Source organism: Aulonocara sp. 'chitande type north' Nkhata Bay, linkage group LG13 (assembly GCF_057382095.1).
Source record: "Aulonocara sp. 'chitande type north' Nkhata Bay isolate Kocher_YH1m ecotype deep benthic linkage group LG13, A_spYH_male_GT1.1, whole genome shotgun sequence".
NCBI classification, from domain to species: Eukaryota; Metazoa; Chordata; class Actinopteri; order Cichliformes; family Cichlidae; genus Aulonocara; species Aulonocara sp. 'chitande type north' Nkhata Bay.
This window is the reverse complement of record NC_141356.1, coordinates 25,987,469-26,000,996: the sequence shown is the minus strand read 5'-3', so window position 1 is coordinate 26,000,996 and position 13,528 is coordinate 25,987,469.

Sequence of the window (13,528 nt, the reverse complement as noted above, 5' to 3'; positions counted from 1 at the left end):
GACCTGTTCATGCCCCCCACCACTTGTAAATACAACACAAACAACTATGTATGAAAGACTAATTCCTGCACAAATTCCAAGTCTTCCTCATGCCAAACCCTAACCTCTCCAGTAGGTGTCCCATCCAGTTTCTGGAAGAGAGAAGCCAGCTGTTATCACGAACCTTCAAATTCAAATTCAAATTCAAATTTTATTTGTCACACACACACAACCATACACAGTATGACATGGGGGTGAAATGCTTGTAGCTGTACAATGCCCGACCATTAAATGACAGAAGAAACGTTTTACAATATTTACAATTTACAGGTTACCTGCACCGAATTTACAGGTTACAGGTACCTGCACCGAAATGAAGGTTATCTGTAAGTTCAATAGGGAAGATCTGTAATTACTCATCTGTTTGCTTTCCTGACTGTTCAGGCGGCTAGTCTGTTCTTTACATCACTCTCTCTTTCCTATCTTTTCAAATGCAATATTGACACCATTATTCTAGTCCAGCCATTTACTTTTGCAAGCCAATCAAAAATCTCTGTCATTCTGCCTTTCAGGTTCTTCTTCATGCTACCCACATCCTTCCCACCTCTGCCTCACTTTAGTCATCCACACCCCCAAGCCTCCATCTTTATCTTTCTCTTTATCTTCACTATCACCAGTATCTAGAGTCCAATCTAGATTTACTAGAGTCTATTTTCCAAAAGGCTTTTTAATTAAACAATATATTTCAAATCCTATTCAGTTCTTCCAAATGATATCTCCTTTTTGAACTCTTTCCCTGTTAAATCTGCACAAATTTAGTAAAATCTTTAGACTGAATTGACTTGGTTCTGCTTTCAAATCTGAATTAATCTTTTGGTTTGCGATTTTGCACAGCTTTTGATCAATAGAGTTCTATACAAGAGCTGAGATTGCTAATTCATGATTATCTGTGAATTTAATGTAAAAATGAATGATGGCAAATTATATCCCCACTGGGTTCTTGACTGACAGCAGAGGCTGGCATAGGCAGAGTCATATCTCTGGGGGAAACAGCTTTGATTCGAGTGACTGCTCTGTATCCTGTAGATATTGCAGTCAATACTGACCTCTTTGGCATGTCTCCATGTCTTGTGAAGCACATTCCATTCAGTCTGCTGAGCTGCTCGTCTTTGTGCTTCTGCTTTGAAAAAAGTTTGATGGAGAAAGTCACAACTCTCTCCGATAATACAATAAAACAACCTCTCTAAACATTTGTTGCAATTGCGACTGATACACTTGTCATTAAGTGTGTTCAAAAGGCAATAAGCAAATAGAGGATGACCCATCCGAATAACGAGAAACTTGAGCAATCGTGTAAAGTACTCCACCTGCAGTGCACTTATCTTGCAGGTCCAATATTTTTTTTTGGCACCAACAGCTATCGTTTTCTTGAAAGAAGGCAATTAGCAGGCGTGGCTCATATTCCTCCAGGGAACAATTTACCTCTGTCTCCTCTGAAATAATGTTGTTATTTTGACAAAAACGTCAAGGCAATGTGGTGTGCTCTACTGGTGAGTTTTGCCCACTTTCTCTGACCGGATGAATGACTAAGAGAGGCAGCTGATTGACTGACTACCATAACAGCGACCTGTGGGTAATTGCTCAATGGACTCTTACACAATTTTCAGTCCACCCCAGCAGTCTCGTGGGTGCTTGTTGTGCTGCACTTATGCCACTTTTGTAGTTAATGTGAGAGCTCATCATGTCATCTAGTTTTTAATTGTATTTTTTAAAACCAGGGCGTTCCCCTGGAACCCCCCTTCTCGATGGACTTGGGCTCCTGAATCAGGAAGTTGACTTTCATTACTCACATCCATTATTCTCTCCGTGTGAGTGAATTGCAAGCTAGAAAACAGTAACACATTGCTGCGACGAGTTTTAAGGTTTAAGTGAGGTGAGGAGAGACATAGAGATAGCTTTTATGGAAGGAGGTAAGAGGTACATGGGTGAAGTAGGGAAGAAAAACAAGAGAATGGAGGGATGGCACAGGAGGAGAGGAAAAAGGGTACACTGCACTAATGTGGGGAGACAGGGCCAGTCAAGGGAGCATTTGTTTTTAGAGTCTATAAACCCTCCATCCACCCTCCCCTTTTCTAAACCCCCTCTGCTTTTTTTTAAGCAACATCTCTTTCCCAGAGCCTGTACTTTCTTTTTTTCCTCTCTGTTTGTGTCCACACCACACTGAGCTCTAAACAGCCCTCTTTTCACCATCAGAAAGCAAAGACCAGGAGCTTCTCTCGTGGGAGTTGGATAACGGCGAGTGGAGACAGCGAGTCTGCCTTTGTATTTTGATATTTTAGGGTCAGTCCGGGCAATTCTATTCAATAACAGAAGGCTATAAAAATATTGAATTGTTATTAGAGTCAAGGCCTGAGAAATAATTCAAAGCATGTACACATTTATGTGTGTGAGCCGTTATTACATAAGTGTTTGCAAAGGAAAGAGTGGGGTGGGTTTGGATGCCGAAACAAAGACTGGAAAGAATTGAGGGGAGGTTTTATAGTCATCTGTCCTCATTCATTTCTCATTTTCATCCAATAGAAAGGAAATCTGGAAATAATTAAAGGCCGATCAGCCTCAATCACTGAATCTCATTCAATAAATCCGAGGATTATTTAATAGCTCTTGGAATCCAGCCACTTGCTCTTTGCTTTTCTCAAAAAAAATAAAGAAAGAAAGAAATCTCCCTTCATGTGGAGTTGCATGTTTCCTCTAATTCCATCAGAAAAGAAGAATTTGTTGAAAGCATGCTTGTCATGCTCCTCCCATGTCCTCCGCTGAACCCTGCAACTATTTTCCTCTGGTGAAGCCTCCAAATGGCTCCTCTGGATGACTACATCATTTCATCTTCATATCCTGCTTCGTATTTCACCCAAGGAGCACAAGAGAAGGACTGGGAAAGTACAAAGTACAAAGTACGGGGGCGACCGTGGCTCAAGAGTTGGGAGTTCGCCTTGTAATCGGAAGGTTGCCGGTTTGAGCCCCGGCTTGGACAGTCTCGGTCGTTGTGTCCTTGGGCAAGACACTTCACCCGTTGCCTACTGGTGGTGGTCAGAGGGCCTGGTGGCGCCAGTGTCCGGCAGCCTCGCCTCTGTCAGTGCGCCCCAGGGTGGCGTGGCTACAATGTAGCTTGCCATCACCAGTGTGTGAATGGGTGGATGACTGGATGTGTAAAGCGCTTTGGGGTCCTTAGGGACTAGTAAAGCGCTATATAAATACAGGCCATTTACCATTTACAAAAGAACATACTCGTGTTTTTACTGAAGCCTCAGGGTCAGCCATGGGCTCATAACAGACCTTAATCAGAGAGCAAGGAAAGAAGAGAATTCATAAAGGAAAAACAAAAAAAGGTTTCTATGGTGCTGTAAAACCCAGAAATGCACTAATATTAACCTTGTGGATGCTCTGACCTTCACTTTCAGAAAAACAGCAAACAGTAAAACATAGTAAGCACAAGTCTTGATTCAGAACTACTTGAACTGCTGGCACCTTCAGTTTCTCTGCTGTTGTGCACATTTCTCCAAATTCTTCTTCTTTTTTTTATGAGAGCAGCTTAATGTGAGACCTCCCCACAGATCTCGGTGATTAAAGTTGATGGCTTTTCGCTCCCTCATAAAAATCGATGGATCTCTAGTGAAGCACAGGGCTTGTTCCCATTAGCCAGTTGACTAACTGCATCGTCGGTTATTGAGCCAGGTATTGAGATGGTGACGAGACGGCTGCAACTGCTGCAATGCAGATCTCACAGGAACATGCAGTCACTGTAGCTTAAAGCGAAGGTAACAAGTGGATTCACCAATACTGGCTCTCAACCACACACACACACACACAAAGTCATTAATTGTTCCCCGCTGACTGGGCACCTGGTACTGTTGTTTCTGATAATCAATCACCAGAGCAGTAACTCCCACCCAGATTTATTCATCATTTTAAGCTGCAGTTTTGTGTGGCTTTTGTCTGTGCGCTGCTGTGCTGCATGTGTGTATTTCTTTGTGTGTGTGTGTGTGTGTGTGTGCGTGCATGCGTGTGCGTGCGTGTGTCTAACTGGGTCAAACCCTTCCATTGCCTTTCAGACAGTCCACTGGGACATTAATGCAGGATTGAAGCACGATCCTCTAACTCAATTAAACATCTCTGTCTTATAGGACACACAAACACACACACGTGCGCCTAAACTAACGCTACCATCGCTCCAACTTATCCTGTTACATGCAGATGACTTGAAATAAATTTTCATGTTTTCATGGTAAAAAATTTTTATGTACGGTGATTTATGCATTTCCCAAATTAGAGGCAAGTCCAAACACTTGACTATGTCCTTATAACATAAGTTCTATAGGTAATTGTGTGTGTGCAGGTGAGTACACAGAGTCAGTGAGGGTTTTAAAACTGATATCTCTGCATCATCCTTCCTCTACTGTTTCTATTCTGGCGTCTGTGTGTGATGGTAAGGGATGCAAGACATGTGTTTTTGTCGATTTTTCTATGTAATTAAAATGTTTAAATGTTTATTTTTGACTTGTTAAAATCATCTCAAATCCATTTCAACTTATTTGTTCGTAATGTGGTACTTGACTGTATCACATTTCATTATTTTTTCGGTTTCCCAGTTTTAACAGCACCTGAATTTTACCAGCAAATGTTCAATGTTATATTTTAAATACACAATTCACAGACCTGCACTGACTGTATCACAAATACATTTTCATTTTAAAAATCTATCAGTTAAAGTCAACTTCAAACAGCAGAATTCAAAGTATATTTCTGCTCTATTAACAAACAGGATGACGCTGTAACACCCCTTCCTGCCACCAGATGTCCTCAGACTTCCATTAGGCGCCTCCCTGCCACACTCACCTGGTTCCAATTTCCCACTAACTCCCATGTACACAGTTATGTTTTCAGACCTCACTCCTTTGTTAGATAGTATTTGGATCCTATGTGCATTTTTGGATGCCTTTTACAACAGACCCTTTTAAAGTCTTTTCTGCATACTTGGTTCAGTCTGCAGTGGGTCTTACTTCACAGGAAGCAATGGTTTCTGTGTTTTTGACCCTGCCAGCCTGCCGACAAGACTGGTCTGCCACCTTTCCTGTTGAGTTACACCAGCAGTTAGTTGTACTCTGCTCCTCGTGCACTCTGTCCTTCCTTTCTTAAAGCACCGCGAGGATATGAATCTCATGTCATTATGCATTTGGAGTTAATATATGTTTTTCTGTATTTTTGAAAATATTTCACTCCCACACAGACTGTTTAACCAACATGCAGGTTTAAGTGTGGTAGGTGTATTCAAACACTGTGACAAGGGTTTATCAAGACTGTGCAATAGGAATTAAAAGGGTAAGTAGCAGCCAGGTGCTCATAATAGAAATCATTTGATTAATTAAACATCAAGAAAATGTGAGCACCTCTTAAAAAGCTGAAGCTTTGGCAGTTTGCCCATCTGGAGCATTCAGGTGTGAGTTGACACAACGCTACTATTCTTCCGGGAGTGAACGTTGCACCCTGAGATCAGACCGTGCAACACTCAGAGTCTTTAGAGGTCTCAGTCAGCATGTTAAACGTTAAAGTTTATGACAGTACAATTAAAAAACAAGCCTGAACAAGTGAGGCGGCACGGTGGTTAGCACTGTTGCCGCACAGCAAGAAGGTCCTGAGTTCAATTCCACCATCAGGCTGGGGTCTTTCGGTGTGGAGTTTGCGGCTTCCTCCCACCATCCGAAGACATGTCATTCACAGCTGATGGAGTCAAACCTGGCCATCTCTAAGTTTTTGGATTTTTTACCAAGATTTTCTCTTAGCAGCTTCATATAAAGCTCTTAGGAAGAAATTAATAGTTTTGACTTTTTAGCACTCCTCCTAGTGGCAAAATGTGATCTTTGTGAATACAAGGGAATGTAAATGGGGTAAGGTGAGAGAGTGGCTTCAGTTTTGATTCAGGGTAAATAAGACTGAAACAGAAATTTGCTGAGTGGACAAAATGTCCTGTTAGAAACTTAAATAATGAAACAAAATTATTATTGTAGAAATGCATTGTGAAAAATATTTGTATAGCTTTTCTGTTTATCGGTTAAATGGTGCAATACATGTTCATTCTCAAGTTAGCATAAAAAAAATTTAGGCTGCTGCAAAGAATAAAAGTAAACGAATGAATATTTGTGATTTAATGTGACTATCAGACTACCCACTGACTATTAGGTCAGTGTGCTTGCTACCCACCATCAGCGTTATACAGAGAGACAGTGACTGTCAGGGGCAAAGATTGCTCCAGGGAAATAATTTGACAGTGTTTAGACAGCGCTGGCAACATGTGTCTTCCAATAAATGGCCGCACAATATGATGGAAAGAGGGAAGAAATGGTGTAAGTCAGCAGAAATGAGACCCACACGCACGCGCGTGAGCACGCAGACACACACTGCGTCTGATTTCTCCATCCACCCTAAATGAGAATGATACTGAAATACAGACAAGTGTTCTTGTCGCTGAAGCCTGAAATTGCCTTTTCCCTCCTGCTGTTGATTGTGTTTCACACTCAGTGAAACAAGAGCCAGGACCCCGACACAACTTCAGTGTCAATGTGTGTCTGTATCTAGTCTTACTCATTAGGGCTGCACTCACACTAGCGTGAAAGAGATTTTATATTCAGGCAGTAAGACTGTTTTTATGAATGGAGGGCGCCCACTGTTCAACAAGAGAGCGATCTGGTTAGTTAACCAGCCACCAGTCCAACTTGCCCCCTCTTAGCATGGTGTGGCTGTGCAACACTGCACATTCATTTGTCTACAACACTGCTTCCTTCTAAACAGCCTCGCCTCTTTTTTCTTAGTTTAGTTCACTAATTTTACTTAGTGGAGAAAACACAGAAAGTACATTTACTTACGTGGTGTCATTTTTAGCTCCTTGAGTATTTTTTCTGATTCACTATGTTTCAAAGGAAAACTGTAGTTTTAGCTGTAGTTCATTACAAATTCAAATTCATTGTTTGTTTGTTCTTTGGTTTTTTTTTACAATATATTGTATAGTCATGCACAGAAAAAGTTGGGACGCTTTTATTTAAGCTTTAAAAAAAAACAGAATACAATGATTTGCAAATCTCATATTTTAATTTACAATAGAACAAAAAAAGTCAACACAGAGGCAACAAAAGGCTGGAAAAGTAAGTGGTGCTAAAAAGAAACAGCTGGAAGAACATTTTGCAACTAGTTCGGTTAATTTTCCACAGGTCAGTAACATGATTGAGTATAAAAAGAGCATCTTGTGTTCTCTGTGTTCTGTTGTCAACAAAAGTATGATTTTAATTGATCAAATCATTGCATTCTGTTTTTATTTATATCTTACACAGCGTCCTAACTTTTTTGTATTACCTCATTGAGATGGTTATATAATAAACAAAGAGTCTGAGTACCTGTTTGAACCATTACGTTTTAATGTCATAAAATGTTCAATGTCATACCCTAGTCGTCACTTGTGGCCACACAAAAGCCCACATACATATCGTTTAAACTTTAGCTGCTGCCTTGCATAAGTAAAGAAAATTGCTTGTCTGCAGTAAAAACATCTAATTCCTAATGTGAAACGAACAGTAAACGTTTCAGGAGACAAAACTAGGACAGTAACACGTTGTGTTGATTCTTTACCGCTTCTGGGGAAGGTTAATTGTGTTTTTGCACAGGAAGGTTGGAGGGCATGGTCACCTTCAAAGCTGACAGGAGTTCTGCTTCACCTTGGTTCAGTGACACATTCATGAGTTTGGACGCTTGCACACATGAAGGATTGATGGCAGGTCAAGGTCAGTCTGTTATTCATTATGCCAGCCCTGTTTCATTCTGTCCAGCGGAGTTGCGTTGGTACGATGACAGCCTGGCACAATCGGAGGAAATCGCCTCAGACATAACTGCCACACTTCAGCAATAAAGTCGGGTTAAAACAAAGACTTTTACAACTTTCACTACATGCTGAACTAAACAAATAGAAAGAGGTGATACCTACAGTAGCATAAGTCTTTACAAACCAGTAAAATGAAAGGCGTCACCGATTGTTACATTTTCTTTAGAGATTTACAAGTACGAGGTGTGTCTTCTGCAAACAGAAACTACAATTAAACTTGTAAAGGTAGACAATATCAGAGTTTGTGCTAGCAGAGGTGTATGCTCTATAAGCAGGCTGTCAACGACCTCTAGTGGTAAACAGCGCTCGGTGCATTTGACATAAGACAGAGGAGAAAAACACTAGATGGCGCCACATGAGTGAGAATGAAACACCACATGGCGTGAGCCCAGCCCACAGTCCAAAGGCTGACATGGTTCATAGCTCTAAGCCACACACACACACACACACACACACACACACACACACACACACACACACACGCTGAAATCTCACTGATTACTGACCCAAGCATCATGACTACAGATCCATAAAATGTATCTCCAGTTTAAAACACGTGTTCACTCCTGCTGGTTGCACTTTACATATCAAATCAAAGACAGATAGCCTTAACTACATGTGCCGAGCTGGTTTACACTCTGTCAACAATTCCAAGTGTCAACAGAGTCCAAAAAGTCCAAAGGTCAAAGATTAGACATTTAGTTTCCGTTTGTCCAGGACATATCAGCTGCCTGTGTGTATGAATCCCCTCTTACATGAGCACAATCACACATAAACACCTGAGAGGAAGTCTCTGTGTTTGTTTGAATCTGAAACTGTTATAATGAAAACAAGATAAACAGCATCACGTGTTGCTCATATTACTCACTGAGTTTCAGGTGAAACTTGAGCGAGCTGCAATCAAAACATCTCTCTGCAGTGGAAATGTAGCTTAAGAAGACATTTCAACATATATGTGTGTGTGTGTGTGTGTGTGTGTGTGTGTGTGTGTGTGTGTGTGTGTGTGTGTGTGTGTGTGTGTGTGTGTGTCAGAAGTCATTGTGATGTGTCACTAGGACACCTGGGCGTGTCTTAGCACTCTCTCTGGTAGCAGCTGCAACTCAAATTTCAGTCTCATGTTACTTCCTTCATTCCCACTGCATGAACAGAGAACCCTGGGGGATCTTTTGATAAATTTGTTGTTAGAAAAAAGGAAAAAAAAGCTGCCTTTGCATTGATTTTGTTGGCTGCTGTCAAGAAAAATCAGAAAATTGCACCGGCAGTGGTTTATTCAGCATACCTCCCATTACAACATAACCAATAGGCTTTAAAGGCCAGTTGGATATTTCAACCAATCATTTAATCTCCTATCAAGATCTCAAGGGGTATTCAGAGCAAAATAACCTCTCTGACTTTTGACAGGCACATGTCTTTCTGTTTCTGTCATGTGGAGGAAGCAGATAAAGAGCTGATTGATATGCCAGTGTTACGTGTGTGACAGCAGAGACGCGTGGCTTTTCTGGCGTCAAACCGGTCCGGGAGGAGGCAAGGGATCTGCTTGTTGGCCTGAACAAGCACAGTATCTGTTTGTTTTGGGGAAGAAAAGTGCAGTGTGTCACGCTTTTCCTTTTGTCAGTCTAATACACAGGCTTCCTATAATGGTGACATCCAAACAGCCTCTTCAGAGTGGAAACATTTTTATGAGGCTGGATATTTAGAGCATTATTTGCTATACAGTGGCTGGACAAAGAAACAACAGCATGCTCTGAGCGGCATCACAATGAAGAGACTTAACGTTTGGTTCGCTTTTCTTTAGCCATTTAATCTTGACTACTGTGAAGGAGTCAAAGATGACTCTGCGACAATCTCAGCAGCATAGTCTGTACTGTTTTAGTGTGTGTGTGTGTGTGTGTGTGTGTGTGTGTGTGTGTGTGTGTGTGTGTGCGTGTGTGTGAGTGTGTGCGTGTGTGTGAGTGTGTGCGTGTGTGTGAGGCTAGATTCTCTAAATTTATCCTGACCGTCAAAACTCTCATATCTCTGTCTGTGTGACTGACATTTTCAATATCACAGTCTGAGGCTTCAAATGGACAGTCGAGCAGGTATGAGGAGGATTGATGGGGAACCTTTAGACGAAAAACTTTAAAGTCACCTCAACCAAAGCTACTTTTAGCTTCTCCTATAGTCACAAGAGGTCACCATAGTGGGTAGCTCTGCATATTTTGCAGATTTCACACTGGATGCCCTTTCTGGCACAGCTTCAAACGCATTTGTGTCTCCTCCTGGGATCAAACCAGGGATTTTCTGATTGTTAGGGGAAAGTGTCAGCCACTATACTCATTATATTGTACTGTCATTACAAAACAGTGAGTAATAATCAGCAGACAGTCATGTAAAGCTATTTGTCCTTTCCTCACTTGGCTCAGTGACACACTTCTTCGAGAAAGACAAAGCAGGGCTGCTCGTGTCTAAAGCGACGAATAAACAGGAGAAAGGGGAGCAGAGATAGCAGAGCCACCGGAAACAAAAGAGAAGAACAAGAGGAGAGGGAATCATCAACCACACCTAGACAATTCATGCACCTCTCTACACATTCTGCTCTGAAGGTTACCTTGATATACTGAAAGATTGATGTCTGCAAGCTAAAATCTATTTTTTATCCTCATATGTCACTGAAATCCCTTTCATCTGTCTCTGCTTGGATGATATTTATCAAATATGTACAGCTTTGATTCACCAGAAAGGAGAAAGATCTGTGGAAATCATTTTCCCCTGAGAAGCAAATCGAGTCTATGAATAGAATCGTTGTTTTAATCTCAGATTAAGTCACCTGTCAGGTTATTTCTAGGGGAGTAAGTGCTTTACACAGAGCACAAACAGATGAGTGAGTATGAACAACAACACAGTTCAAATCTAACCAACAAGGGCCATGTCAGTCATAGTCTGTATGTCTACCATGCTGTTTGTTTTAATTATGTTGCTTATAAAGCGATTTCAGTGTTTCTGTCAGGTGTATAAAGAGAGGGAATGCAAAAGTATGCTGCAGCAAACTAGCAAAAGTAGCACAGACAGAGGGCAATAGAGAGGACTATACACATGCATATAGGACTGAGTGGATTAAGTCTGACCAAAGGATCTCCCCAAAATGTAACCTTACCAGGCAGTCGGACTTCACAGGCTTAAATAATTTTCATCATTCAAACATGGAAGAAGATCCATCCATCGTCTTCCAATTATCCTTATCAGATTCTCCGGGGAGGGGGGCGCTGGAGTTTATCCCAGCTTTCATAGGGTGTGATCCAAAACAAGCAATTGAGAGTAAACTATAAACAGAGTTCAAGTCATCTTTCAAGGTTTCTCGTGACATCATACATATGTTCCTTGCAATTTGTTCGTCATATTGGATGTGATAAACCCCCGTTTGCTACAGAAAAACTTGTTTTTTGTATATTTTCATGTTTCTCTGAAAATGCACAGATGATAATGACATTAAGGACATTTTTTTTAAAATGCAGGTTTAAGGCACTTCTGTGTTGGCTTGATAACCAACTTTTCTAGCTAGTACCAACATATTAACGTTCGCCCTGAGAGGCCAATCTGACTGCAACTTTAGAAAACACTAGCAATAAGAAAAACGCTGCAAAAGCACACAAAACACAACGGAAATAGGGGGGGGGGGGGGGAACAAAACAGAGTAGGAAAAACGACAACGGAAATAGGAAAAACTAAAACAGAAAAAGGAAAAAAGTGTTTCTGGGGAGACAATAACTAGGCGGACCAGTTGCAGGAACCAAAATATGCTTAGAATTGCGCTGGGAGACACTTAAAAGAAGGGGAGGATCTGTCGGTTTTGTGAGGAAAGAAAAGATGAGCGGTAAATGTGCTAGCCTAACTATTAGCCTAAAAATCCGTCACCAGTAGCATATGAATCATGATAAAACACGCCTACCATCTTGTAGGTTCCTGCAACTGGTCCGTCGGGTTATTGTCTCCCCAGAAACACTTCCCTTGTGTTTTTTTCCTACTTCTGTTTTCGTTTTTCCTGTTTCCGTTGTGTTTTGTGTGCTTTTGCAGCGTTTTTCTTATTGCTGGTGTTTTCTTAAGTTGCAGTCCGTTTGGCCTCTCAGGGCCGCCGTAGATAAGCCTCTCCTTCAAATATAGGCAACTTCACCCGTTGCCTACTGGTGGTGGTCAGAGGGCCCGGTGGCGCCAGTGTCCGGCAGCCTTGCCTCTGTCAGTGCGCCCCAGGGTGGCTGTGGCTACAATGTAGCTTGCCATCACCAGTGTGTGAATGTGTGTGTGAATGGGTGGATGACTGGATATGTAAAGCGCTTTGGGGTCCTTAGGGACTAGTAAAGCGCTATATAAATACAGGCCATTTACCATTTTACCGATAGATAGATAGATAGATATACACACATTTGTTTATTTCAAAAGACAAGAATGGTGGCTTCTAAAGTGCCAAACATTGTAACATGCTGCTAACTGGACTAACTGAGAATTTTCTGTCATTATAACCATTATAATTTGTACTACTCTTTTCCAGTAAAGGTAACTTTTAGTTTACAAGGCATGACATCAGCCAAAACACTAATGTTTAGGCTTCAAAGTGTGTAGTCTAGAAAAGTAATGGCTTGCGCCCATCACACTGTCTATCAAAGCAGTCTTCTCTAGATGCTAGTAGAGAAGATAAAACCGAGAAAGGTATGATGAAATTACCACATTTTTTCCTGCTCCTTTTGGTGCAGCCCTTTATCCTAAATGTCTCCATGTGGGAGTCTTGATAATGTGTAAATTCCGTCAAACACAAAAAGCTGCACTAAGCCTGCACTTCTGTCGTTTAACATAAAACCGCTTTGTGATATCCACATTTCAGAGCGGGCCCTTTGAAATTAACCTGTAAATTTTACACTACTCATTCCAATGTGCCACTTGAGAGAACAGGCTCCTCCTGTTGACACTGATTATCCACGATAGCATTACGCAAGTAACACACTAACCATGACAGTTTGTTAATCACACATCAAGCTGTACACACTGCAGGTACCTGGCACTCTTACAAATCCTCCATGGGTGTGTTTGTGTGAGCGTACGACACGGCTGTCCTATTTATGGGCGTCTTGTTTTGCTGTTAGTTATGTGTTACAATAAATGCATTGTGTGAAAACTGGGTGTTGTCCTCTCAATCCCAGAAATGAAGGAAAAGGTCTTATGGATGATGGAGAAATCTGTTTGGGAGGGGAGGAGGGTAGTTCTGCACTGTGGCATTTCCGATTGAGTAAATTCAAAAGGTGCATCATGAATGTAAGGCCTGCAGCTCGTCAATACAAGCTCCAACATTGGACGTTGTCTTTTAATGCCTTTGCAGGACACAGGACGGACATTATGCAGTTGGTTTTGATCAACGGCACTCTCCTGCTGGCTCCGAACCAGTCCTCGGGCATCAACCTCACAGCAAAATTTTCCGTACCAGTCTGCGCTTGCTGCAGGAACTCAGGCCTGCTTCCAGTTACAAAGCAGATGCTTCACTGGCAATATTTGCAGGCTTACATAGTTCGCTCTCTCTCTCCTCTTACATATAAAAAAAAGCTTTGACAAGGATAGGATTTCTTTCATCTACCTTTGTATCTGCAAAATCAAAAATGA